Source organism: Prionailurus viverrinus, chromosome C1 (assembly GCF_022837055.1).
Source record: "Prionailurus viverrinus isolate Anna chromosome C1, UM_Priviv_1.0, whole genome shotgun sequence".
Lineage (NCBI taxonomy): Eukaryota > Metazoa > Chordata > Mammalia > Carnivora > Felidae > Prionailurus > Prionailurus viverrinus.
In genome coordinates this window covers 6,990,309-7,016,218 of record NC_062568.1, presented here as the reverse complement: position 1 = coordinate 7,016,218, position 25,910 = coordinate 6,990,309, and positions in this window count along the sequence as shown.

Genomic DNA, 25,910 nt, shown 5'->3' with positions numbered 1-25,910 from the left:
TAAAATTTTAATTAAAATTTTAAAAAAAAGAGAAGATATTTGCAAATAACATATCAGATAAAGGGTTAGTGTCCAAAACCAGTAAAGAATTTACCAAACTCAACACCCAAAAAACAAATAATCCAGTGAAGAAATGGGCAAAAGACATGAATAGACACTTCTCCAAAGAAGACATCCAGGTGGCCAACCGACACATGAAAAAATGCTCAACTTCACTCATCATCAGGGAAATACAAATCAAAACCACAACGAGATGTCACCTCACACCTGTCAGAATGGCTAACATTAACAACTCCGGCAACAACAGATGTTGGCGAGGATGCAGAGAAAGAGGATCTCTTTTGCACTGTTGGTGGCAATGCAAGCTGGTGCAGCCACTCTGGAAAACAGTATGGAGGTTCCTCAAAAAACTAAAAATAGAACTACCCTCCGACCCAGCAATTGCACTACTAGGTATTTATCCAGGGGATACAATTTGTGCAATTTCGATGGGACACATGCACCCCCCTGTTGATAGCAGCACTATCAACAATAGCCAAAGTATGGAAAGAGCCCAAATGTCCATCGATAGATGAATGGATCAAGAAGATGTGGTATATACATACAATGGAGTATTACTTGGCAATCAAAAAGAATGAAATCTTGCTATTTGCAACTACGTGGATGGAACTGGAGGGTATTATGCTAAGTGAAACTAGTCAGTCAGAGAAAGACAAAAATCATATGACTTCACTCCTATGAGGACTTTAAGAGACCAAACAGATGAACATAAGGGAAGGGAAACAAAAATAATATAAAAACAGGGAGGGGGGCAAAACAGAAGAGACTCATAAATATGGAGCACAAACTGAGGGTTACGGGAGGGGTTGGGGGGGGGGATGGGCTAAATGGGGGAGGGGCACTAAGGAATCCACTCCTGAAATCATTGTTGCACTAGATGCTAACTAATTTGGATGTAATTTATAAAAAAAAAATTTTTTAATAAAAAATAAATAAATAGATAAAAAGAAACCAGTGCAAAGAAAACACAAATATATTTGTATGTATTCCCTGTTTCACTATCACTGTACATATATATTTCTGAGATTGGTGGTAAATTTAATCTAAAAAATAAAATGAGCTTTCTCAGATGAACTTGTGGCTAGTTGTATTCCCATAACAATGAGCAACAATTTATAGTGAAAGAATTTGCTTGTAGCCTACCCCCCAGATAACATTGCAGACAGAGGCAACAATTCCTTCAAATTCTTGTAGCTTTCTTATTGTGGCCAGTTTAAACACATTTGCTGGAGGGGCGCCTGGGTGGCGCAGTCGGTTAAGCGTCCGACTTCAGCCAGGTCACGATCTCGCGATCCGTGAGTTCGAGCCCTGCGTCGGGCTCTGGGCTGATGGCTCAGAGACTGGAGACTGTTTCTGATTCTGTGTCTCCCTCTCTCTCTGCCCCTCCCCCGTTCATGCTCTGTCTCTCTCTCTGTCCCAAAAATAAATAAACGTTGAGGAAAAAAAAAAATTTTTTAAACACATTTGCTGGAATGACAGTTTGCCCCAGGACTTGAGAAGTAAATTGTATTTGTGCCCAACTCTTGTGCCACTGGGTCCTGGAGCAGTCACCTTGTAACTTGGCTTAACTCTTCTCAACTTTCATACATTAAAGGATCATTTTCTTTTTCAGAAAAAAAAAATCAGATGGTTGGCATATTTCTAGTGTATGTGTAAATGTCTTTTTTTTTATATTAACGGATATGTTAAAACTTGGCTAAATGGTCATGTAACAACTTTTTCCTTCAAATTCTGAAGACACAGCTCTATTATATCCAAGGAAAAGTCTGGTTAAGACCAGTATAGCTTTGTTCTTTTGTTTTTCACCTATTTTTTTCTGCACGAATGCTTATAGTCTCTTTTTTTTTCTGTCCCTGTAATTCAAATGTTACAAAGCTCTCCCTTCATTTAATTTACTTTGAACAGAGTGAGCCCTTTTGATCTGAGCTTGTTCACTCTTTTTCAACTCAGGAAACTTTTATTTAATTATATCTTTGAATAATTGCTTCTGTTCTACTTGTTATTTACTTTTCTCCTAGAACACCTATAATTCTCAGGTTGGCTCTCCATTCTGTATCCTTTATGCATATCATTTTCTGTCATTGTTCCCAACCCTTGTCTTTTCCTCTATATCCTGGTACAATTTCTCTCTCTTCTTTGTTCTGATTGTTTAGAACACCTCTTCTATTCTTTGCTGCTTTAATTCTGTTAGTGAATCTTTATTTTTTCTGCAATATATTTCTAATTTACCCAACAATTTCATCTAATATGGATTCCTGTTCCTATTTTGTGGTGCCCATGTCTTTTTGTTTTTTAATCTCATAGATGACGCCAGTTTTCTACATTTTTTTTCTTATTCCTATAGTAAATCTTTTTCAGGGGTGTGCTCTTCCTTTGTGTCTTCCGAATGATGTTCCATTTCTCTTGCTCTAATATGTGTGTGTGTGTGTGTGTGTGTGTGTGTGTGTATCTTGTGTTATATATACATTATATATATCTTGTGTTATAAATATATATATATATCTTGTGTTATATATATTATATATATGTCTTGTGTTATAAATATATTATATATATATATCTTGTGTTATATATATTATATATATATCTTGTGTTATAAATATATTATATATATATATCTTGTGTTTCATATATCTTATACATATCTTGTGTTATAAATATATATATATATAAAACACAACAAGATATATGTGTGTACATATATAGTTTTTATATATAGTTTATATATAGTATATATTTTATATATAGTTTTTATATAAATATATATTTATATATAAATATATAGAAACTATATATAGATATATAGAGATAGATATATAAAACTAGGCTTATATAAACATAAGTGTGTGTGTGTGTGTGTGTGTGTGTGTGTGTGTTTCTGTTTAAATAAGAGATCTGTCCAGACCCAGCATCCAAAAGGCAGGATGTATGCATTAACTTTGGATCTGTTCTTTGCCCAATTGGGTTCTGGTCAAATTTCTCTCTCCTTTCTCAGATCTCCATGTGGACGGCAGATGGATGCATACAGAGCTCCTAGGAGAATTTCCCTTCACTAGCACACATAACTCTAATGAATGAGAAGGGATCTACTCAAGCCCATTGTTTGGCTCTCTGGCTTTGAACAAAGGTAAGTAAGAAAATACAATACACCCTGGATGCCCTCTGTGTCTGCTTGCATCTACCATTATCCCCTCCACCCCTCCCCTGCCTCATCCCCCTTCTCCCTTTCAGTGAGTCGCTTTCTGGGAATGTCAGTCTGGAAGTAGAAAGAGAAGAAGGACTGGGGTGCCCTGTGACACCCGGGAAGCTGTCGTATTTTCCGGTCGATAAAGACTTTAGTTCTACGTTACTGGCAGAGGGTGGAAAATGGTTAAAAGGGTGTCATGTCCACTTTCAGGACCACTGAATGTATTGTTCAGATTCATTCCACCAGTCAACAAAGCTTAGTTGTGACTGTTCCAGCTGCCGGCCATAGGCAAATGGTTTGGTTTGACGTTTGGGTCCCAGTATAAATGATTACCTTTTTCTGTAAAACAGTTTGTGTGGGGAGGGGGTGGCACTAACCAGCTGTTATTCTTAAGTTGGAAGTTCTGAAGTGGATACTAAGGAAGGGGTTTTTCCTCTACCCTCATTACGTTATTATTGGTGACAAAGTAGACGTGGCAATATATTAGCCAGAGCCATGAGATACTCGCATTCCTTTTCTGACAGTGTTATGCAGAAGGATGAAAGTTCAGACACCTGAGCTCTTCTAGGAGCACATGGAGCTGCAGTGAATAAGATGAGGCTTCAGGGCACCTGCGTGGCTCAGTCGGTTGGGCTTCGGACGTCGGCTCAGGTCATGATCTTGCAGTCCGTGAGTTCGAGCCCCGCGTCAGGCTCTGTGCTGACAGATCGAAGCCTGGAACCTGCTTCAGATTCTGTGTCTCCTTCTCTCCCTTCTCTCTCCCTTGCTCATGCTCTGTCTCTCAAAAATAAATAAACATTAAAAAAAAATTTTTAAGAAAAAAGATGTGGCTTCTACAACAGTCTGCAGCAACTCAGTATGACTATGTTGGAAGGAGCAAAGGGAGCTCAGGGACAGTTCTCACACAGGCCCAGGGTGATACAGATTCTTTTCAGAAGAAAATTAAAAAAAAAAAACAACTCTTTTTTTAAATTTCTAAGATGAATCTTTAAAAACCAGTCTCTAAGATTAAAAAAAAAACAGAAATTAAGATAAAAAAATTCAACCTGGGGCGCCTGGGTGGCGCAGTCGGTTAAGCGTCCGACTTCAGCCAGGTCACGATTTCGCGGTCCGTGAGTTCGAGCCCCGCGTCAGGCTCTGGGCTGATGGCTCGGAGCCTGGAGCCTGCTTCCGATTCTGTGTCTCCCTCTCTCTCTGCCCCTCCCCCGTTCATTCTATCTCTCTCTGTCCCAAAAATAAATAAACGTTGAAAAAAAAATTTAAAAAAAAATTCAACCTAATACTACAAAATAAGACATTCACTTGAGAAGCAAGATCATGTAACTTGGAAATTACATTAAATAAGGACCAACTGACATTGAATGTCTAGTATATGACTGGCTATGACAGTTAACAATTCCCTTTAGGAAAGACTCTAGGATTCTTCAGTTCTGTGTGTATATTAAAGTAAATAGGTCAGTTAGGAAGAATGGTTGCTAGAGTTTATGCCTTATGATTTAGCAAGTTTATACAACTGCTAAGTACAAGCAGTAGTATGATTTTCGATAGTTCAAGAAGGTATTTCTAGATGAAAGAAAGGCCCCAACCATTTCAAATAGGCACTGAAACATTGGGAAAGGAGCTAGTTTCTGTGGAAATTGAAACTGGAGGTGAACACACACTCACGGACACGCCCACACCCACGGACGTGGGCACACGCGCACACCTAGAGAGGAACGTCCTTCTCCAAGTGACGCTTTGGTCCTAGAGGCCCTCCCACCTAGGCAGCTGTGGATTTGGCTTCCTTGCCTCATTTAATTTTTATTTCCAGTATAAGCAAAGCTAAGCATAAGCTGTAATTAAGAGAATATTCAGGAACTGAGGAGACAAGATAAAAATTGAAAATTAATTAAGATTAAGTGAAATTAGTTTCACTTAATAGACACACACACTAGCCTAGCGACAGTGAGCTTATTAGTTCTATTGATGTGAATTCATAAGAGCTTAAAAGGTCTATATTAAGATTCTGTCTTTGAAAATGTTTTTCATTATCAATCCGACTGCTTGATGAAACATCATATGGGAAACTCATGCTCTTATTGACTTAAGAGTCTTCCAACACCCTTGTCATCTCCCCACAGGCAAAATGGAGTGGTCCCACAGCAAGGTGAACCACCACACGTGCGTAAAATGCCACAGTAAACACTGAGTCATCCACCTGTTCATTCCCAAAGGACATGGGACAATTTCTAAATGGTTAAAGTATAAGGTCCTTGTGAAACTTTTAAACCTTAATGACTCAGGCTTCAAATGTGATAGGAACAAGCTGTAATCTTCCTCATACTGAACGATCGATTCTTTTCTCAAGGCTGAAATGCATGCATATTCTGTAGGGCATTCGAGTACAGTGTCCATTTTCATCTAAAATAAGCACTTTTGTTCTTTACAAGATGTGGAATAAAAAATCTGTGTGTGCACCAGAGTGCTGTAATCATCCCATAGTCTAATAAATTGGTTTTTAAGTGTCTGTTCACTATTCATGTTCAAAAATGTGTGGAAATCTATGAAGACTTCACATTCATTGACACACACAAAAGCAAGAATATCTTCCAGAAATAAAGAAACAAATTTTAAAAACAACAACAAAGAAGCAGCCTCCTTTCTTTATAAATCAGTTCCTTCAAAAGGAGAAGCAGGTTTGTCAGCTTATATTTCAACTGTAAGTCATTTTTTACAGTGATTTCAACTATCAATCACTTTTCTTTATGTCTAGTCCATAGCAGGTGTCTAAAAAGCAATCTTTTGATGAGCGATATTGTGTTTTGAGCACCCACTTGATTTTGAAACATTTGGAATTAACATTAGACAAGAGTTTCTCAACAGCAGCGTATTCACATTTTGAGCTGGATAGTTCTTGGGTGTCCGGGGTTGACCTTTGAATTGTAGGATATTTAGCAGCAAGCCTGGTCTCTGCTCACGGATGCCTGTAGAATTCTCCTTACACCCATTTCTGATCACCAAAAATGCCTACAGTCGTGGTCAAATGTCCCTTGTGATGTCAGGTAGGGAGGGGTGGGGAAAATAGCCCCTGGTTGAGAACGACTGTTCTATGGCCCTTGCTAAACTTTGCTTGCTCTGGAAGTGAGCAGAACTCTTTCTTCTTGGTCGGAGGAAATGAACATATTTGAATGTCTGAGGGTGTGGTTCTCCCTTGCACAAAGGTGTTGTTGGGATTCACTGCATTCTTGTCTTTGCAATTTGTCAATCTCAACTAATATGTGGCTCTCGTGCCTGGAAGTACCATCCTGTTCATGTTGGGGAAGAGGGCAATCACTGTTTTCAGCTAATGAGTTTTGTTTAACTATACATAAGACCCGCCCCTCCCCCCCTAGGAGGAAAAACAAGTTCGACATCACTAGAACCAAAAGTATATCTTCTAACTTGCATTCTTACATACTATCTTTATTTCCTTGCCCTATTGACTGTTCTTATTGGGAAATAATATGTAACTTTTTTTTCCGCTTTGGCGATTGCCGGAAGGAAGCTTTGGGCTATTAGTCCTACCTTGGGGTCTCTTCCCATTGCTCAATACCCAATCCCTCTCCAGCTATGTCTTCTATTTAGGTCATTAATTCCCTGTAGCTCTCTCTGACACTGCACACCCCAGCCCTGCCTCCAACAATAAAACATACTCATTCAGGTAGCACCTGGCAAATCGTATACCCTGTTCTCTACCTTCCTGTCTACAACAGCTCTGTAGCAGAAGGCAGAAAAGAAGCCGGCCATTTCAAGAAGATCGGTAGATGGCAAAAGAGTAAGAAAATTTGCTTATTATACACCAGGTAATTGTGCTTTCACAGTGCCCAAAGGAGAAATTGGAGTTTCCGTCCCTAGGAGGAAATATTTGCAGACCTTCAAGAGTTTACCAAGCCAAAAAAGAGCTAAAGAGCTATTTGCAAAGCATCGGGTGTGGAGGATAGTTTTTATAAGAGGACACACAAAGAATAAAATCATATCTGCTCTCATTACGAATGTGGCCTGGAACAGAATCTGGAATGGAATCACGTGGGTAAATGATACTTGTTTGCGTGCACTTAAGAGAACGCCCTCTGGGCTGAAGGTAAGGGAAGATCTAGTCACCTGGAGACCATTCTGGTTCTAGCTGACACCAAGAAGATGAATGCACACTGGGGAAGGGCAAGCCCTCGGCTGTTCTCCAGCTAGTGCCTCTGTCCCTGATCCAGTTCTTCCAAGATCCAGCATGTTCTAAGAAAGCCAGCATGTCTCCAAGGTCAGTCTGTTGCTGCATTTACCCCGGTTAGTAGTAAGAATCTCATTTGCCGAGAGTCACTCGAAACCACTCCCGAACCTTCAATCTATGCACATCTCCAGGTTGAGGATTAGGCTGTGAGTAGGCTCTTCAGGGAATTTGAAACAAGACCAAAAATAAAGAATTAGAAGCAAACGTTCCCCCACAAAGCCCTAGTAGAGCAATCAATCTTTAGAGCATAAGTTCTCAGTATTTCAAAGTCAGTCAGTTACAGAAGTGGGTATTCGAGGCCCAAGAAAGGGACCTGCTGGACAATCTCTCTCCTTTCTACACAGGCCTCCCAAATACAAAATGCTTCCACTCTTCCTGGTGGCAACTGGTTTCCACAAGCAACAAGTTAAGATCGACTGCTGCTGTACGGTTGTAGTAGCCATGACCTTCAAGCCCAAATTCATATCTATAAGAAAGAAACCTTTTTTATTTTTACAATAAACTCATGTTTTCTTTTTTTTTAATATAATTTATTGTCAAGTTACCTGATATACAGTGTATACAGTGTGCTCTTGGTTTTAGGGGTAGATTCCCGTGATTCATCGCTTACATAGAGCACCCAGCGCTCATCCCAACAAGTGCCCTCCTCAGTGCCCATCACCCTTTTTCTCCTCTCCCCCAACCCCCTGTCAACCCCCAGTTTGTTCTCTGTATTTAAGAGGCTCTTATGGTTTTCCTCCTTCTCTGTTTGAAACTATTTTTTCCCCTTCCCTTCCCCATGGTCTTCAGTTAAGTTCCTCAAGTTCCACATATGAGTGAAAACATGAGATCTGTTTTTCTCTGACTGATTCATTTCACTTGACACAATACCCTCCAGTTCCGTCCACGTTGTTGCAAATGGCAGGATTTCATTCTTTCTCATTGCCAAGTAGTATTCCATTGTGTATACAAACCACAATTTCTTTATCCATTCGTCAGTTGATGGACATTTGGGCTCTTTCCATAATTTGGCTATTTGTTGAAAGCCCTGCTATAAACATTGGCATACATGTGCCCCTATGAATCAGCACTCCTGTATCCTTTGGATAAATTCCTAGTAGTGCTTTTGCTGGGTCATAGGGTAGTTCTATTTTTAATTTTTTGAGGAAACTCCACACTGTTTTCCAGAGCAGCTGCACCAGTTTGCATTCTCACCAACAATGCAAGAGGGTTCCCGTTTCTTCACATCCTCGCCATCATCTGTTGTTTCCTGAGTTGTTCATTTTAGCCACTCTGACCAGTGTGAGGTGGTATCTCAATGTGGTTTTGATTTGTATTTCCCTGATGATGAGTTAGAGGCAACAACCTCTTTGACCTCAGCTGCAGCAACTTCTTACTTGACACATCTCCAAAGACAAAGGAAATAAAAGCGAAAATGAACTAACTGGGACTTCGTCAAGATAAAAAGCTTCTGCACTGCCAAGGAAACAATCAAAAAAACTCACATTTTCATTTGGAATGTCCATTTCCTTGGGCAAAGATAAGGAAGAGAGAAACACAATCTCACGAAATTCAGAGTTGTCCCCAGAGATAGCCCTTTGGTCCCACAGGCATGCAAAGATCAAGACTTAGAAGCACAGACACACCAACTGTCCGTGTCCATGAGATGTTTTCAGGGTCTCAGCTCTTCAATGGTGGATCTGCAGAGCTCCTGTGGTCTGTCTTCCTCTTGGCCTAAGACATCCCCAGTTCCATATCCAAGTGCCTCATGAACACACAGGAAATCTATGACTAGGAGTGAAGAAACACTGCATAGTGATTTCTGACCCATGTGTCCAAACACTTCTGCTCAGAGTACCCCTGCCATGAAGAGTGTCTTATAAACTGAGCAAATTGTCATATCTAACAGCTGTGCCCAGGAAGCAAAGAGTAGGTCTCCTCAACTCTCAAGTGAGCTCATACACCTGAGGTTTCAGTGGTGTGTTCTCTCCTCTTTGCCCAAGCTAGATCTGGGCCAAGAACCTACCAGAATCAAAAGTTTCTTTTTCAAATTTGATTTTCACCTCATGCCAAGCCCATGGAATCTTTATCTTCGAAGGGAAAGATACGTAGAGAAAGAGGTTGCTGTCTCTTACTTCATCAGTGTTGTATGGGCACACCTTCATTTTTAAAGCTTACAAAACAAGCCAAGAATTTGGTTCCTTTGTTCTACTATAACAATTCTTATGAGGCATCTCTTGATATTTGTTGGTTAAGCTAATATCCCAAACTGTCTTCCTACTGCATAATCAAATGGCAAGAGTGCCTACCTTTAAGGGTGGGTTAGTTCGAACAAAGAGTGTGGCCATCTATCCTGTTTTTACTTGCATTACAGACTTTCCCATTTAAGGCTGCTGAGTCTTCCTACAATTCAGATGAATATCACGCATGTACTTTTTTTCAGCCTCTTTATAAGCCCACATGCTGACGGTCTTGTATTCATAAGTGCTCCTGATAATTAAGTTGACTATTCTTAATTACCTGGATCTTCCAATAGTGGCTAGGTTACCATGCTCTCAGAAAAGATTCTAGGTTTCTGCCATCTCCTTGATTACAGGGCAATAAAGCCATTAAGGCTCAAGATATATTATTTTCAATAAATAAGAGGACAATTTGCTAACAATACTCAACCATATGTGCAAGTGGTAGAAACAAATACAATAGGCTCATTTTTTGAATGCACAATTTCTTTGGAATCGCTGATGAATAGTATATGATTCTGCTGGAGACATCATAAAATACCATAGACTGGGGGGCCTGAACAACAGATATTTATCTCCCACAGTTCCATGGGGCTAAAAATGCAAGATCAGCGTGTCAGTAGGGCTGTTTTCTTCTGGGGCCTTTCGCCTTGACATGCAGACAGCCACCTTGTCACTGTCTTCACATGGCCTTTTCTCTGTGCATGTACATCCCTGGGTCTCTTCTTTTTATAAGGACACCAGTTCTATTAGATTAGGGCCTCATCCTTATGAGCTCATTTAACCCTAATTACCTGTTGAAAGGCCCTATATCCAAATACAGTTACATCGGGGGTCAGGGCTCCAATATATGAATTTGGGAGGAGGACACAATTCAGTCCATAGCAAATAGCATAAATCAATGACTCTAGATAATAAGTAAAACTGAAAATCTAAATAATAAAATGTTCCTTCTCCTAATATACAGCATAAGAATAAAAATCTTTAATTTTGTTTTTCCAGTCAAAAACTAATAATTGATCTCACTCCCCTTCTCCCAATATAGAATGGTGATCCACACTTGGAAAGCATGGGTCAGAGAGGAGTCAGCTGGGGGTGTGGGTGTGCCTGAAGATGATTCTCAATGTGAGTGATATGATGATATGTGTCCAAATCACCACCACATACCTCCTCCCACTTGCTGGTGGGTTCTTCCCTCTGACAAAGAGAAGCCCTGGTTCCTTTTCCCTGAGCACCATTGCATTCATGCATTAAAAGCTCACATTTGCTCCAACACCCTTATTTGTCGTGAATCCTATTTCTCGACCATGTTTGACAATTAGGAATCCCCTCAGTTGTATTTTACCCATTATAAACAACAAAGTGTATAAGCAATCAGTGCAGATAGAAGTGATAGACTCCCTCTGGGAAAAAAAATTCTCTTGGAAAATAACATTGTTGAATTTAAAACAATAGGATTCCTTGTCTGGCAGAATTGAACAAGTGGATCTAAAAAAAATCATTAGATCTCTAAGGAGGTTAAATAAATCTAAGTTGAAAAGTTATTTATTTTTTTATAAGGGCTGGCTTTCCTTTTTTTCTAGAGTCCTGGCACACTGTAGCCACAAAAAAATTAAAATAAATGTCTCTGTGAAGCAATGGACTATTGTTTTAATGTTAATGCAACTACCTACCTAAGAAGGAGTATTTATTCAATAAAGTCATTAACACGACACCTATAATTCTCTGTGTGTTTACCTTTTTTGAAATATGTGAACTGCTGTCCTTTTCTGTGGTTTCATTAGAACCAAAGACACCACACACACACACACACACACACACACACACACACACATATTGGAGAAGATATTAAAGGCAAAAATTGTTTTGGTCTATATTTATATAAAGAGCATGTTAATTTACAACTTAAGTGTACAGTCAATTGCTTGGCTTTCTAGAAAATGTAATATCTACCATGAATTTTAACCCTAAGGCTAGCCAACCTCACCTTTCAAAATTAGGTACTTGGAATTTATTTCCTCTGTGGGTAAAGAACAAAGAAAAATGCAGTCAAAGCAATTTTTTGTTGTTGTTATTCAGTTGCATGTATTTTTAATAATATCTGTGGTAATATAATTATGATATTCAACCTTTCAGTTTAATTAATTGAAAGGAATTACTTCTTGGCTATGAAAGGTGATGAAATGCAGCAGAAAATGTTGTATAGAAAGAGAAACATATACACACAAAACAGACCTGGAATGAATGTAAGTATCATTCTATGATATCGTTTTTAAGACGTGGAAAGAAAAAAGACTGACCCCTAGACATCAGTCTAATTACTTTTTGTGCTCAAGTACAAGAGAAAAACTTCTCTCCCTTGTCCACACACACACACACACACACACACACACAAAGTGACAATTCAGCCACAGTCAACTCTGTGTAGAACTAGTCTATGTCCCAGCTTACCGTTTGTATACAGAAAGAGACAACTTACAAACCCCCAACTTACCGATGGCAGGTTCTCAAAGATACTTTGTTCGGAACCCGTCCCCAACCCCCAGATCAGAGCACACAAGGGGATGTGCACTGCTCCCGTGAAGAGAGAAACTGAAGACACTTAAGGATTTTAAAGAGTCCTAGGATTTAGAACTTAAAGAGATGAAAAAGTGAGGCGATCAGGAACAGATCAATGCTTTCCAGGGACCTCAGACTCCCAGATGGGACTTGATTCCTTTTATTCATTCCTGATGTTTACAAAAAAAAAAAAAAAAAAAGTGAAAGGGAAAAAAATAGCGAAATCCTGCATTAGGAATGAAAAAACTCTCTTCCTCCTGCTCACATGCTTAAGGCCCTCTGATCACATTAAAAATATAGTTCATATAAATATGAAGAAAAATGTGTGGTTTGTTCTGAAAATTCTACCCTAGGGAAATGCATTTTAAATTTAAAATCCAAAAGCAAACAAACTGACTTAGAATTGATTGCAAGGTTACTACCTGGCAAACACTTGTGAAGCCCTTTCCAGGCATTTCCTTGCATATTACCCTTCACAACAGTATCTGTTGATGGGATTTTGTTATCATTTCCATACTGCCACAGGGAAACTGAGGCTGAGAGAGTCTGAGAATCTGGAGGAGTGGCAGGGGGCGGGGGGGGGGGGGGTAGCAGGATATGACCAAACATGGACTCCAGGGCCTGGATTCTCATTTTTCTATCTTACTACCTGTCACCACATCCATCACCACCAACAACCACCCCATGATACATGGCTAGCGATGATCCCTTTCCTTTCTTCTGAAATGCCTTCTTTTGATCTCTCATTTTCTTGAGGTTAGAAGGATGCGGGCCTCTAGTCTAAGTCTAGACCATCAATACCTTAAAGCCAATGCATATCATTTGAATTTCTCTGTATCCCAGACCACGCCCATCTAAGAAGCTTTCAGGTGGCAGGATTCCATTTGACTTGATACAACATGCTACACAATGTGGCTTGAGGGTATGAGAGGACTTCAAACTTTCCGTTTATAGTCTGGCAAGACAACGGTGGGCTTGCAAACAAAGTTAATAGCTGATGTCCAAACCAGAAATCGCGCCCTTCGCCAGCCCAGAATGCCATATGCTTTACTACCCAGAAGTGCTGACAAGCGTAGATAACACTAAAAAGAGTGCAATTTCAAGTCATAAAATAAAGTATGTGATGCATGGATTCAGGCGTCTATAGCAACATGTTTTCAGGGTTTGGGATGGAGTTCCCGAGTTAAGTGTGTTTTGAAATCCCCCGGGAATCCTTGAAAAACAGCCATGACATTTAAAATGTCCATATAGCTATACAGCAGGAGCCCTGGCCTCCTTGTGAGTGCGATGAAGTGTTCTTCAGATGGGACATGAACTAAAGTGGCTGAGGATGGGCCCGGGATACACAGAGCAGTAGTGTATCCCTGCTCAGTACTGAGCAGGTGCTCAGGAGAGGAAGTTGTCCCTTGGTGATGGGTAATACAGGTGAGGGCCTGGGAGGACATCCATGTGCATACACCTTAGCCATCTATTGCCTAATGGGAGATTCTTTTTTCCCCACATGTCAGTTTTAGCTCCTCCCTTCTCCAGAAGCTTCCTCCTCTTGTCTCTTAGCTGTCACTATTAGTCACAGTGATTCATGTCAACTGCTTATGAGTTAAGGATCATTTCTGTCATATGTGTATATCTTGAATTGGTACATTTCACAAAGAATATCCTGTAGAGTCATAGTGTTGGCAAAGATACAAGGTAAATTACTTGGGTGCTCTCTCTCACCAGTAAGTGTGTGAAGGTGCATTGTGTGCACGTGTGTACAAACACACAGGGTGCATCAGTGGGGGTACTAGTCTGCTCAGCTATCATAACAAAATACCACAGACTGGAGGACTTAACCAACAGACGTCTATTCTTCACAGTTCTGGAGGCAAGAAGTCTAAGATCAAGGTGTTAGTAAGCTGAGTTTCTGCTGAGATCTTTCTTCCTGGCTGGTACGTAGGAGAACAGATACTTGAGTTGAGATGCACTCGATTCCAAAAATATTACACTCTTTTTGTTTTGTTTACTTTTTTCTTTATTTTTTTTTAATTTTGAGAAATAGAGAGAGAGAGACAGCTAGCACACCAGTGGAGGAGGGGCAGAGAGAGAGAGGGAGAGAGAGAATCCCAAGCAGGCTCCACGCTGTCAGCACAGAACTCGACTTGGGGCTCAATCCCATGAACTGTGAGACCATGACCTGAGCTGAAACCAAGAGTCAGATACTCAACTGACTGAGCCACCCAGGCACCCCATAAAAATATTAGAGTCTTGACACTCTGATCTACAATATACAGAAAACAAAGACTGGAAGAAGAAACACAGACATCAACAGAGCCTTTCTTTGGATAATGACATCATGGGAATTACTTTCTTTTTTTTTTTTCTATCTATCTGTATTTTTCAGCTTTTTCACAATATATCTAAAGAAAGAAAGAAGAATGACTTCCAAATACCACCAAATAGGAATCCCAGTACTATTCCCCAATATCAGAGTTAAGGGTAAGATTGTCTGATCAAACCCTCCTGAGACCCCTGAGATATGATGACTTCTACATACACAAATACAATCAAAACCTGTCCTAGGAAAACAGGAAATGAAATGCAAAGGTATTACATAAACCAGTGGCTTCCTTCCTCTGTCCCCCATCCCATCCTCTAGCCCATTACACTTCCTAGATCTCTATCCAAGTTCCATCCTTTTAAATTCTTTTTTGAGCAACTCACAAAAAGAAAGGAAGGGTCACATCCCAATAACAATGGTACCCCTTCACTAGATGAATTCAACTCTATATCCTTCCAGATGACAGTGTTTCAATGAACTGTTTGGTTTTTCCAACATTCCATTTTTCTCACCTTCCATATACACAATTCCTTAGGACGCTGTATTTCTACTTTGCGGTAAACAACAATTAACAAATGCTAGCTCTGTGTTCCTCACTGCTCCACAGCAGAGATGTCTGAGAAGGAACTTCAAGGTCAGTATTTGAGAATTATGCTTCTTAAAATCTAAAAAGAAATTTGGAGCCGTAGATTCAGACCACCGACCCCAACCAAATCCTGCCAAACCTGCAAGAAAAGTGTTCTCCACTCTCTTGAGGGAGGTGGGGAAATACGGCTTCACAGAAACATCCCTAACAGAGACATGTGGCTGCCTCTGCAGAAATGAATTTTCACCGATCAAGGGGCTCTCTCTTGAAGAAACCTGCCTGGCTTCCATCTTCTAGCAGTCTACCTGGACACTTTGGACCATGCATTCTCACAGGGCACACACTTTTCTCACATTTGTCCAGCCTTCTAGCGGTCCATGATGGTTGCTTCTCAAAGTCAGCAATTTCATTAATAAACCATTGACTTTAATAGTAGTCAAAATGCATTGAATATAAACAGCAAAATTTGGGCACATCAAAATGGATTACTGAAGAATTCCTTGGAAACACACCCAACTGGGGCACCTGGGTGGCTCAGTGGGTTAAGCATCCGACTACGGCTCAAGTTGTGATCTTGCGGTTCGTGAGTTCTGGCCCCGCCTCAGGCTCTGTACTAACAGCTCAGAGCCTGCAGCCTCCTTCAGATTCTGTGTCTCCTTCTCTCTCTGCCCTTCCCATGCTCATGCTCTCTCTCTGTGTCTCAATAATAAATAAATGTTTAAAAAAAGTTAAAAAAAACAACTTTCTGTTGTTTTTGTCATTTTCTTTTTGTTTTTCTTCTCTCTTTTTATTCTCACCCACTAAATTCCCCATATTTTTACACTGTTCTGCTGGATTATCATATTACTTTGGAGGAGGGTAAATAATTGACTTGATCCATTACCTCTAATTCCTATTGTTCCATTAGATATGGTGTGATAAGACTATACATCAACACTGGAGAGATTACATTTTATACCCAGATTCCCAAGTAATCTAACCATAGCATTCTTGGAAAGAATTCAAATGATCAATTTAGGGTTACAGTGAAAAATGATTTAAGAGACAATAGATGAACTTACTATAACAAGGTCCTTGATGGTGTACAAGTGAACACTGCAGTATTTCTAATGTTTTCCACAAAATAGCATCTACTTCTAACAACTAAACAACCTGTCCCTTCTTGGTAGATTCTCAAAATCAAGTATTTCCATTCTCACTCACTTTTATTATGGAAGTAGCTATTATTAATAGATTAAAAGGGTGGCTTAGCTCTGTGCTGACAGCATGGAGCCTGCTTGGAATTCTCTCTCCCTCTCTCTCTCTCTCTCTCTCTCTCTGCCCCTCCCCTGCTTGCTCTCTATCTCTCAAAATAAATAAATAAACTTAAAAAAAAAAAAAAGGTGGCTATTTCGGTAACTGAGGAGCATCCAGGAAAAAAAAAAAAAGTGCTCCTGTGGGCAACATTGACAGCATCAGTGTTAACCTGATTTATAAACCCGGGTCAAAACCTTGTCAACCCACTTGCTTGATGAGTTGTTATCCAAGATGCACTTGGTGGGTGGAGTTTGGATCTGCAAGTCCAGACTGCACACCAGCTTCTTGAAGTTCATTGTCTCCTCTTCTTGTGGCTACTGCTTGGTTGCATCTGGGCATGAGAGGATGGTTTCAGCGGCAAACTTAAGTAATTGCTTTAGTCAAAGCAATGGAGGTTCAAGGACTGCAATTCTGACGTAGGTGTAGAAGTCTGGTATAAAAGCAAGCAAAGATTAAGGTTACCAGTCTGAAATGCAAACAAAGAAAATAAAAAGTTAACAACCTAAGTGTCCACCAACGGGGGATAATTAGTAAACGAGGACGTCCCTATCTGATGGAATAACATGTTCATTTGAAATCGCGTTTTGTAATCCCTGGTAACACTGAAAATATGAAGGCATAATATCAAGGGCAAGAGACAGGATTCAAAATAATATATAATTATGATCAAAATTTTAGAGAAAGAAAATGTGTGTGTATGGATGTGCATGAAAGTGGAAGGAGACATATCAAAATATCAGAAGATACCTCTTTTGGGTATTTTTACCGAAAAGGGTAAAGCTATCTTTTCCAAATTTTCTAAAATGAGCATGTATTACTTTTTATAGTAAGAAAATAACAAACTATCTTTAGGGAAAATAAATCAGTGCAGAATAGATCTTTTCTGGGTTGTGCCACTGTCTGTCTCCTCCCCAGAGATTTCTCAGGCAATCTTTCTTTTTCTTTTTTTTTTTTAATTTTTATTTATTTTAGAGTGAGAGAGAGAGAGCATAAATGGGGGAGGGGCAGAGAGAGAGGGAGACACAGAATCCGAAGCAGGCTCCAGGCTGTGAGCTGTCAGCACAGACCCTGATACAGGGCTCGAACCCACTACCAGAAAGATCATGACCTGAGTTGAAGTAGGAGGCTCAACTTACTGAGCCACCCAGGTGTCCCTCTGTGCTTGTCTTTGCTGTGAGACTATGACCACACCAGGTCAGAGACTAAGCCGATTGGGTCTTCACTGCCCCTGCTCCTGGTCTACAACTGGTCCTTGGCAATGCTTATCGAATTGAAGAAAGAGAAGTCAAACAGCAGCAAATACTGGATTCTGACTCAAGAAGCCAAAAAGAAACCAAGGCAGTTTAAATCGTGGGCTGCAATTAGATCACATTAAATGATTGTGTTAATTTTATTAAGTGTGATAACAGTATTGTGATTCTGGTTTTTCAAGTCTTTATCCATTCTCTGGAGGATTTATGGGTAAAAAGTCTCTAGCCTCTCTGATTTTCTTGAAGGTATTTTAGCAAAGAAAAATCAAAAATAAAACAAGAGGCTGGAGGTGGATGGGACAAAATTGGCAAATTGTTGATCACTCTGCAAGGTGGATGTGTCTGCCTGGGACTTCATTATACTGCCCTCTCTGCTTTTGTGAATGCTTGAAAACTTTCATAGTTAGAGTTCACCAATACTAACAACAAAATAACCGGAAGTTTCCTTAACAGCAGTAAATGATCTCAAAATGCTGGTATTTTCACAAACTATCATCTATGTAAAAATTCATTCGGTAGGCACAAGAGTACCCATCCCAAGTGAGGGAGGCCCTCCTCTCCCGCCTAGATGAGTTACAAAAGATGACCTGACTTGGAATTAGCAGCACAATCATCAGAAACCGGTTTCAGGGGCACCTGGATGGCTCAGTGGGTTAAGTGTGCGACTTTGGCTCAAGTCATTATCTCACAGTTTGTGGGTTCAAGCCCCGCATGGGGCTCTATGCTCACAGCTCAGAGCCTAGAGCCTACTTCTGATTCTGTGTCTCCCTCTCTCTCTCTGCTCCTGCCCCGCTCATGCTCTCTTTCTTTCTCTCCAAAATAATAAATAAACGTTCAAAACAATTTTTTGTAAAAAGAAACCAGTTTCAGCTGTGAAAAGGCGACCACAGAATCCACCTTTCAAAGTAACTAAAACTGATAAATAATTAATGACAATGAGGACTCTGCTAATATAACTGCAAATGCCCATGTGTCTGCTTGATTTACATGCAAATGGTCTTTTTAAAAAAAAAATCTATCAGTAGTGGAAAATCAATACTCTTAGAGAAGGGAAACTGATTTCCAAAGCTTTTTTTTACTGTTAAAAAAGTTAAAGTTCGTTGTTAATGATTGCCCACATCATCCCATGACCACCACCACACCCCCACCACTGCCAAGGCCTGAGCCAAGGCTTAGGAATCACAATCTCCACATAGAAGTGGATTCACTTTGTAAACTCAGGCACCACACATGTGTCCTTGTGTCCCTAGAAAATGAGAGAAGCTCGTCCAACAGGCTCTGAAGGAAAGGATCCCACAATCTCCCTTTAAGCCTTCACTGCCATCTCATATTCCAAAGTTCTTGTACTCCCCTCCACCCCCATTCTCTAGGCCTATTTTCTTTGTCCCGGGGAAATAGACAATGGCCAAGAGCCATCCACCAATAAGGCCCTTTGTGTGGATTCCTCAGTTTATGATGTTTTATATAAACAAAAGGGGTCAGGTCAGGATACATTCTGGCTGGTGGCCATTATGACTATGAAGCATTAAGTTCACGGCGTGTGATAGGCAATGCCTTTATTGCATGATGAGTACAAAGTGGCTGTTATAGTTTCACTTGTGTGAAGCATTGCAAAGTGCTAGGCACCCCATAACACGAGCAAAAGGCAGAGCCCATCTCTAATGTACCCTTCACTTGAAAGAAACTTTAGAGCTCCAATACTAAGAACTTCTCACGACGAGCAGGCAGAAAGTGGCTTCATTGTTGGTAAGAAATAATACTGACTTCTAATTTAAGAGAAAACATATATACAGATACACTAACTGACTCGTAATTAAACTCTCAACTTCATTATTGGAAGTGAAGACAATTTTCTATAGAAACAGTTATTGAGTACAAAAAGGTCAATTCAAATAATACAATGAAGTTTAATGTAAAGTTTCGGTGTGGAACATGCCATGTGAAACTGATTTGAGTTTTACCAAAGGTGGACAATACGCTCGCAGCTGACAGTTTAACACTCAGCAAGGCATGGGACACCCGGGTGGTGCAGTTGGTTAAGCGTCCAACTCTTGATCTTGGCTCAGGTCATGACCTCACAGTTAGTGAGTTCGAGCCCCGCATCGGGCTCTGCACTGATGGTGCAGAGCCTGCTTGGGGTTCTGTCTCTCCTTCTCTCTGGGTCTCCCCTGCTTGCGCTCACTCTCTCTCTCTCTCTCTAAAAATAAATAAACTTAATTTTTTTGTTTGTTTGTTTTAAAAATCATCAAGGCAGTCAGTCATGTGCCATAGCTCCTGAAGATTCGCTTTGGGTTTCAAGTTGGAAGGGATATTCTAGCTGGTCTGCCTTAGAATAGAGCCTGTATGGCACTCAACAAAAATCCACTGTGAGAGGCCCAACCAAGGAGTTACTTCCAAGAGATGTAGGCGGATCCTTCAGGGAAGCTGAAATGTGACCCAGGGAGGGAGAGCAGATGCTCCAGACTACACGTGCGAGCGGCTTGTCAAATGGGTAATTTCTAGACGAGCTGGGAATTGCAGCAGGGGGAGAGGGTAGGGTGGGGTCCGGTAACAAAGGTCCAAATTTTAAGCGGGCTCTTGTTCTCCGGGCCAAGGCAGATGCCTCCTTAAATTCTCTTCCCGGACACCTCTGTTGCCTCACCGAGTCCTGCAACTGGTGGTGTTTCCTCAGTGGCGATGATTCTCCCAAATCCTTCCTGGAAGGCCAGCTGAGTGCTCGCAAGCGTAATATATTCAATGTACTTACCACCACCCCCCCCCCCGGGGTTCTGTGGGACAGGCATGCTTCCCAGGGCTTAGGATGGCAAGCTCTCCTTCAGACATCAGCAGCGTGGCAGAGCCCCCCCACTAAAGACGCGGCCTCATACTCCTGAAATAGGACTCTAGGGTAGGAGACTGTTGAAAGACCCTAGAACACCCCCCTGTGGCCCACCTTGCCCTCTCCAGATGGGGGTCACTGGGAGAGCCGGAGATGTGCAGTGTTTTAGGTCCTCCCAAGACAGGTCATTTACATAAAGCCCTGACCCAGGCTCCTCCCTGAACACGGAGCGAATCATTTAGATCTCAGCCTACATCCGCCACTCCTGACAGCAGCTGAAGCACTGCCCCACCTTCACGAAGTCCCTTAGCATCCCCACTCGAGGTCATTCTATTTCTCAACCTCAGCTGCACATCAGAATCACCTCGGCCACCTCGCCACCAGTTAAATCTGATGATCAGGATGAAGAGCCAAGGCAACAGTCATCTCAAAGCTCCCCAAGTGATTCCAGAGTGCAGCCAAAGTGGAGAACTACTGGTCAGCGTGATTTAGGTTACACCAATCGCTATGGATCCCTAGTGGGCCAGCCGCTGCCCAGAACACCCAGTGGTTTCAGTGAAGCCTGAGGGCCTCACACTTATTGTTAGACTTCATTGGATTAGATTACTCACCACTCCCACGTGAGCACACGCGCACCGGAGGCTTGGGGTGATGAATAGACAAGTAGACACATTGTCATGGCTAAGAAAATGTATGTGTTATGATCGGTCAGACTTGGACCTAGGCCCCCTCTCTGTTCCTCCATATCTAGGGTAACCAACAGTCCCAGTTTTCCCGGGACTGGCTCAGCTTTAGCACTGGAAGGTCCCTGAGCCCCAAAACCCCCTGACACCCAGGGCTGGTCATCCTATGATCCACTCTCCGCCTACTTCTGCCTTCTGCCCGAGAGCCTGACCTGCAAGGAAAGCATCAAGGGCTCCCTTCTCTCTGGCTTCCAGTTGGGGTTGGCCAATGGGAGGAGCTGAGTTGAGATTAAAGCATGGGAGGGGCGCCTGGGTGGCATAGTCGGTTAAGCGTCCGACTTCAGCCAGGTCACGATCTCGCGGTCCGTGAGTTCGAGCCCCGCGTCAGGCTCTGGGCTGATGGCTCGGAGCCTGGAGCCTGCTTCCGATTCTGTGTCTCCCTTTCTCTCTGCCCCTCCCCCGTTCATGCTCTGTCTCTCTCTGTCCCAAAAATAAAAAATTAAAAAAAAAAAAAAAAAAACGTTGAAAGAAAGAAAAAAAAAAAGCATGGGAGAAGTGTAGAGTTATGGTGTTCGCTGCCTGGATCACAGCTCATCTAAACACCTCAGCTACTCTCAGACAGCCATGCTCATTAGCTGCCCTCTCGAGGGCCCGGTACCCACATCTTCCTTTCGCCTTTTAGGCTTAGAGGTAGCGAGCGTGTCTCACTTTTCTCGGCTCCAAAACACTGCATTATCTCTTGTTCGTTTCTCTAAATCCTGCCCCCAACTATGTAAACACTGTCATTGTTCAACTGTCCTCGCATTACCCACTTTGAGGGTGCCATCTGTCTCCTTTCAGGACCGGGACAGATCCTCCCTGTGTTCAGGAGGGGCAGAGCACTCTGCTTTGGAACCCCTCCGGAGCACAGGGGATGGGGAAAGGAGATGCTGTTTCGAGGGCAAAGGTGAAGGGATGCTGAAGAACGGACATCCACTATAGACAGCACAGGGCGAAGGGGAAACTCTAGGCCAGCGACATCATCGTCGAAGAACTGGGGCTGGTGAGCAGACTGGTGTCACTGGTCAACGATGAGGTAAGAAGAAAAAATGAGAGGAAGTATCTAGAAACTCTTATAGCAATTTCACACTGCTGCACCATGTAATTGTTTTACAAAATAATCGGGCTGGTCAGGCAGATTGGAGACTGAAAGCTGTAGGGGCACCTGGGTGGCTCAGTCGGTTAATCATCCGACTCAATTTCAGCTCAGGTCAGGATCCCACGGTTTGTAGGTTCAAGCCCCACATCGGCCTCTGCAATGACAGCCAGGAGCCTCCTTAGGATTCCGTGTCTGCCTCTTTCTCTGCCCCTCCCCTGCTCACTCTCGATCCCTCTCAAAATAAATAAATAAACCTTAAAAAAAGAAAGAAGGAAAGAAACTGAAAGCCCTAAAAACTGCTCCTTCACAACAGGCACGTTGAGAAGCTCCGATTCACCAGGATGTTACCTATGGTGTGCTATAGGTAAATTTCCACAGCGTCTTCCTGCAAAAGCTGACTTCTAAGCACAGGTTTTTAGATCATATAAATAAAAATCCGTGTACAATGTGTACCAGCGGATGTTTGAAACTCTTTACATGGGTTCCCTCATTTAATCTTTGCAATTTGCCTGTGAGCACGTGCAGTATTCTCATCCCCATCTTGAGGATGAGGAAACCAAATCTTAGTTTGTGTTTTCCGCAACACCCACCCGGCCAAAATAGGTATCTTCCTTCTCTGGTCTTAATTTTGAGCTGGATTAGAAGGGATGTTTCAATGTGTCTTTTACTTTTAGCTGCATCTGCTGTTGTTTTTCTTCAGACCCTTCCAGAACAGCCAGTGATACAACTCGACGCACTCCGGCACCATCTATCCAGAGGGGAATATGTCTTGTTCTAATAAAAATTACTCAGAGCTGAATGGTACAACCCCCGGAGCATTCACTCAGCTTCCCATATATTCAGCGGGAATTTCAATGCAGTGTCAGAACTAAGTGTCTCTTTATGCCGCCTGTAGTTATATGCTATAAATTGGACATTTACCAATGAGCTATAAATGTCCATTTTATTCAGGGATATGATGGAAAACGAGAGCAAAGTTGCCTCAGAAATAAAGACGAGACCTGAATGTCGACCAGAGTTTCTGCTTCCGTTGACATATGTGTTCAGGCCACTTCTATCCTTACCTTCTAAGTGAGAGAGAAGCTTCTCTGCCATTGTTCAAGAGCAGTCAGAGGAACACAGAAGAATGAACTGTGACTTTTCAGACGGAGGTACAGACAACTGCCACTGCAATGCGTTCCGATGGTAACTCAGATAAGACCATCTGCCTTCACCATTTGCCTCGATACACCATATGCGAGTTACGTATTACATGAAGAGGTTGACTTGCCCAAGGTCTCATGATGCGTAGCTGCAGCTCCAACCGATTCTTCACTACTCCTGTGCTTCCCACACACAAAGAAATATTCTGGCCTCATTAGTCCGCAGCGTATTTTAGTTGCCAGACATCACTGTGAAGCTGGTTACGAGACGCAGACTTGGAGTGGGTCCCCTTCACCACTGTCACATTTTCACCTTCTTACGCTCTCTTCGCGTGTTTGTCCAAGGATGTGGAGAGAGGGGTGGGGAGCCATGCTAAGGCACAGCCTCCGAACCAATCTCCCCAGGCTGAATCAGAGCTTTATAATCCCAGCCCCAAAATCGGCGGCTTGTTCTTTAGCTCTCTGTCCCCCAGCAGCCTTGCCTATAAAATGAAAATGAAAACATAAGACCCGCCTCACAGGTTGTGGTGAAAACTGATCATTATATATAAAAGTCTTAGAAGAGGGCCTGGCACATAGCAAGTACTAGATAAATGTTAGCTAAGATTCCTTCCAGCAGCGAATTTCTACTTTTCTGAAGCTGAAGCACCAAGTTAGTCTCTTCGAAAGACAATGATCTAAAACTCTTTTGGTCTGTGGTATTTCCTGAGAGTGGGAATATGGAACAAGCAAGTTGGGTGACCATATTCCATATTGAAGAAACCAGTTACCCTTCGACAATGGAGGTGACACCATTAATGATGTTAATGAAACAGTAGGTGTTCTGAGCTGTCAGCACAGAGTCTGACACGGGGCTTGCACTCACAGACGGTGAGATCATGACCTGAGCCCAAGTCAGACGCTCAACCGACGGAGCCACCCAAGCACCCCTACGTACCATTTTAAATGTAGGGAATCATATTTAGAACATGAGTGGAATCATTAAGGCAGAAAGTGTGTAACTTCTAAAGAAATATCTGCATTTTATTTCTAATTTAGAGGATGACTATGATATTGGGAGTCTCAAGTGCTGGGAAATTTAAACTCTATTGAGGAAAGAGCCCATATGTGAGATATTTGTAAAGGGGGGATGGTGGTGTCCTGGACTGCCTCATACAGAGAGCAAACCACACATGTTGCTTGATCTCAGACATATTGCTTATTCAGAACCTGGAGCCTGTTTCAGATTCTTTGTCTCCCTCTCTCTCTGCCCCTTCCCTATTTGTGCTCTGTCTTTCTCACTCAAAACTCAAATAACATTTAAAAAAAGGTATGTGAATCTTGACTGAAGCCTCACACCTTATACAAACATAAACTCAACGTGGATCACAGACTGAAAACACAACATAAAACTACAAAACTTTTAGGAAAAAAAAAAAATAGAAGAAAGTCTTCCAGACATGGAATTGGGTGAAGAGTTCTTAGACTCAACACCGCAAACATTATGCATAAAAAAGAAAAATGAAACATTGGATGTCATCAAAATTAAGAGCTTTTGGTCTGTGAAAGTTCCTGGTAAGAGACTGAAGTACAAATTACAGACTGGGAGAAGTATTTGCAAATCATGTAGCCAATGAAAGGATTGTACCTAGAATATATAAAGAACTGTAGAACTCAGCATCATCCATCTATGGATAAATGAATAAACACAATGCAGTTCATGCACACAATGAAACATTAGTCCATATTTTTAAAAAGGGAAATTCTGACACATGTTAAAACATGGATGAACCTTGAGGATATTTAGGCTAAGTGAATTAAGCCAGTCACGAAAAGATAAGTACCGTACGATTCTACTTACAAAAGGTCCCCAGAGTAGTCAAATTCCTGGAGACAGAAAGTGCGAATCACGTTCAACAGGGGCTGGGCTGGGGCGGGGGGGGCTGTGGAATTGCTGTTTAATGGGTACAGAATCTCAGTTCTGCAAGATGAAAACACTTCTGGAGCCTGGTTGTACGTCAATGCGAATGTACTTCACGCTACTGAGCATGCTTAAAAGTGGTGAAGATGGTAAATATCATGCTGTAGGTATTTCCAACCATTTCTTGAAACCTGGACATTAAAACATAAACAATTCAGTTTAAGGATGGATGAAGGAAAGGACATGAACGTTCATTTCACTGACGAGGACACACAGATGACACAAAGGCACACAAAAGCCGTTCAGCATCACTAGCCATTAGGGAAACGCAAAGTGAACCACCAAGAGATAAGAGTGGTGAGCAGGGGTGAAGTGGGTGGCTACTTCTCTAATGTGACCTGGGAGGGGACCCATACACTGCGTTAAGGAAACTGGTACCGTATGAAGGTGGAAAGAACAGTATTAATAATTGCAGTGAAACAACAAGCTAGATCCGAGACTGTCTATCTGAGACA